Consider the following 4,588-nt stretch of genomic DNA (forward strand, 5'->3'; position numbering starts at 1 on the left):
ATGTGTCTATGTATGTATATGTGTGTGTGTATATATGTGTCTATGTATATGTGTGTGTCTGTGTGTAGGTGTAGACGTGTATGTAATGTATATATGTGTGTGTATATATGTGTGTGTAGGTATATGTATATGTCTGTGTGTATCTGTGTGTGTGTGTACATGTGTATATGTGTGTGTGTGTATGTATATGTGTGTGTATATGTGTATATGTGTGTGTAGGTGTGTGTATATGTGTGTAGGTGTAGGCGTGTATGTAATGTATATATATATATATATATATATATATATATGTGTGTATATATGTGTGTATATATGTGTGTGTAGGTATATGTATATGTCTGTGTGTCTGTGTATGTGTGTGAGTGTGTGTGTGTGTGTAGAGGTGTAGGCGTGTATGTATATGTCTGTGTGTGTGTATATATGTGTCTATGTATGTATATGTGTGTGTATGTATGTGTGTGTGTGTATATGTGTCTATGTGTGTGTCTGTGTAGGTGTAGGCATGTATGTAATGTATATATGTGTGTGTATATATGTGTGTATATGTGTGTGTAGGTATATGTATATGTCTGTGTGTATCTGTGTGTGTGTATATGTGTGTGTATGTGTGTGTAGGTATATGTATATGTCTGTGTGTGTGTATATGTGTGTGTGTGTATATGTGTGTGTATATGTGTGTGTGTGTAGGTGTATGTATATGTGTGTGTCTGTGTGTGTGTATGTGTGTGTGTGTATATATGTGTCTATGTATGTATGTATGTATGTATGTATGTATATGTGTGTGTCTGTGTGTGTGTCTATGTATATATATGTGTGTGTGTGTATCCTATATGTGTCTATGTATGTATATGTGTGTGTCTGTGTGTGTGTATATGTGTCTATGTATGTATATGTGTGTGTGTATCCTATATGTATCTATGTATGTATATGTGTGTGTCTGTATATGTGTGTGTATATGTATCTATGTATGTGTGTGTGTATCCTATATGTGTCTATGTATGTATATGTGTGTGTCTGTGTGTGTATATGTGTCTATGTATGTATATGTGTGTGTATCCTATATGTATCTATGTATGTATATGTGTGTGTATATGTATCTATGTATGTATATGTCTGTGTGTGTATATATGTGTCTATGTATGTATATGTGTGTGTCTGTGTGTGTATATGTATCTATGTATGTATATGTGTGTGTCTGTGTGTGTGTATATGTATGTATATGTGTGTGTCTGTCTGTGTGTGTATGTATATGTGTCTATGTATGTATATGTCTGTGTGTGTATGTATATGTGTGTATGTATATGTGTGTGTCTGTGTGTGTGTATGTGTGTGTGTATGTGTATGTATATGTGTGTGTCTGTGTGTGTATGTATATGTGTCTATGTATGTATATGTGTGTGTCTGTGTGTGGGCAGCAGGACTAGATCCAAGTGACATAATGACACGGTGACAGGTAAAGTGTTCGCTAAGCCCTCCGATGCCTATAGAGACAGCTAATTACATTAACCCTTTCTCTCCATCACATCATCAAAGAGACTGCACCGGCTGATCCGCGTGACAGACTGCGGGCTCTGGTGACAGCTCAGTGCTTAGTGCTTTCATGTTTCCTCTCTGAGAGCAGATAATTAATTCTCCTATACAAACCTCTCTCCTCAGATGTCTCCTAATGCCGGCAGTGCTGGGTTATTAGCGTCAGGCAGGGGAGGGCAGCACGCTACATGCACGCTACATGATACGCCACACACAGGGCCGGATTCAGCTTGTATCGCAACTGCTAATACGCACGCAATCGGACGATTTTCGCGTACTGCGTATGCATCACAATTCGTGAACACTCCTCTGCGATCGGGTTACTACGCAGATCCATCGCAGAGTGATTGACAGGAAGTGACATTTGGGGTGGGTGACTGAGGGGTGTGCGACAAAATGCAGGCATGCCAGTGCGTTTGAACGCCATAGCATGGGCGCACATAATGTATCCACTGTGATGCAGTAGGCAGCCGGTGTACTCATTGCGTGCGTGGAGGTTAGTAATTCCTGAGTAAGGTCTGACCTTGTGCCAGTGTGCGTGAGTCTGCGATGGTACTCACTGTTACCGATGGTTTCTCAGTCTTGCTATGTATTATGGATGTGTGTAAGGTAAAGTGGGCGTCTTTACGTAGTGCTGCAGCAGCAAAGTGATCGCAATGGATTACCATACTATCGCAGTGAGACCGCGTGCATAATCGCTATTACAATCCCAGTTGCTATCCTTACTGAATCAGGCCCACAGATGGCTGCATGCAGTATGTGTAGTTATAGTGATACATACTGTACATTGTGGTCACTGTCCTGTCCACCCAATGAGCTCTATATATACATCATGGGATACAAAGTCCTCCTGTCACTATGAATAGCCAAGTTCAGATCTAATGTAATGCCATGTCATTTCCAAGCATAATATATATAGTATAAGCTTACAGATAAGCTTTTTTATTCTATATACGCTTTCAAGTTTTTTGTGTGTTTGCGGTTACTGAAACAAATATATATATAATACTTTTTAAATATATTGCACTATAGAGAATTATTTTATCTCCGCATTACATTATTTAGAAGCCTCTACATGTCTATGTGATGATAGAAGTTGTATACTAAGCAGCCACAGATTTACCTTAAATCATACTGTACTCACCTACTCTCCAAGAACAGCCGGAAAGCTCCTGAAAATTGGGTTGCGCTCCCAGCCACACGGAATAGTGGGCAAGTCACTGGGCCGGGCACCTACCCTTGAACCCCACCGGCACATACGAGATACCCCGCTCTTAGTTGCATCATTGTGGCCCCACCCTATGCTTCACAATGCCAGTAATCTCAACATTGTGTCCCAGGGATGGGGCCATGATGACGTGATGGTACGGTCATGCCCCCACTCAGCCCTCAAAGCCGCTTCAAGTCATCCCCCCCATGCCAACCTGGCTGCCACCTACTTTACTTACAATCTAGTATTCAGATTTTACTGCTGGCGCAGCACAAAGCACTTTATTTATTACCATGGTACTTTGGACCTCATTCAGAGTCGGTCGTTGCGGCCGCATGGTCGTACGGGAAAAGGGTCCGGATATGCAAATGATGCACTCGCAAGTTGAGTCCCTAAGATCGGATCGGTAGCTGGCCGACCAAGGGGAGGAAGCGGCCGGAAGCCAAAAAAATATGCCCCCTTCTCGTACGCATTACACGTCATCTCCGGGCATATAAGGATTAATCGAGACCATCGGGAACCATCGGAACTGGTTGTAGAGCTTAAGGCTGACCATATCCTCTCTTAGGCTCTACGATCATGTCAGTGTAAAAACCTCCCATGTCACGTGTGCCATGACGCTACTTTGTTAATTATGCACTCCCATAATCCGTATGCACTCCCATAAAACCCGTCCGCATAATTTGGCACGCCTCCGTTCGGATCTCCACTCCCTCGTTTTCAAGCGCCTTCCCCTGTTACCACCCACAAACGCCTCATTCTGTCACTCAAACTACCGACCTGGCTGTGTTCAAGGAGAGAGAAATTTCTGATCGTAGCGGCTAGTTTGCACACGTGCATTGCGAACTTTACGCATGTGCAGTTTAGCAAACATCGGTGGCGTACGACCGTGCGGCCGCAATGACCGACTCTGAATGAGGTCCTTTTTCCCCAGCCCTTAACCCACTGCGGTGCAATATCGCACTATTGTCACTTTTATTACTTGTAAGCTGCTATACGGGACTCCTGAGATTGTGACGATATCTCTACACGCGTGTCACAGTCACGGAAGACCAAGTACTGAGGCGGCAGCTAAATAAGAGAGATTACACAGAAACACACACAGCAGAAACACTACAATTCCAGGCGCTGTTAGATAAATATAATATTATCAAAATACCAGCTGCAAGTAACAGTCGGGTATTGTGGATGTGAGTAACGGGAAGTGGGTGGCATTATGTAGTGCCGGGCGTCTGGTTCTTGCGCTGCAGTGTCTATGAGACTGGATTCTTTAGCAGATTTTCTCAGCGGCCGGGTGCGTGCGTCTGGAGACTCGCTTTCTGTGCTGAATTACTCCCTGTGCCTGTGCTGTGCCACGTCTTGCGTGTGAGTCACTTGAGCATAGTAATAAGTAACATATGATAGTTTGTTACCATAGAGAGCAGGGTCAGGCTCCTGCAGGGGTCATTTAGACCAGGGGTTCTCAAACTTGGTCCTCAGGACCCCAAACAGTTAAAGTTTTCCAGGTCTCCTCACCGAATCACAAATGAAATAATTAGCTTCACCTGTGGATCTTTTAAAAAGTGTCAGTGAGTAATGACTACACCTGTGCACCCGATAGTTGACCTGGAAAACGTGACCTGTGTGGGGTTCTGAGGGCTGAGTTTGAGAACCACTGATTTAGACAGTCGATGAGAGGGCAATAGCTGTGAAAGAAATAGAATTCCTTCACTAACGCCTCCATTTGTCCGGCCACCCCCCCACCCAGCCAACAAAACGGGGCGAGCTGTCGATCAACATCGACAGCCGGTCTTTTTGTCACTTGCTCCGGGGCTTGAGCACGCAGAGTGCAATCAATACGCATGCGCA

Source organism: Taudactylus pleione, unplaced genomic scaffold (assembly GCF_031769625.1).
Source record: "Taudactylus pleione unplaced genomic scaffold, aTauple2 ptg000846l, whole genome shotgun sequence".
Taxonomy (NCBI): Eukaryota; Metazoa; Chordata; class Amphibia; order Anura; family Myobatrachidae; genus Taudactylus; species Taudactylus pleione.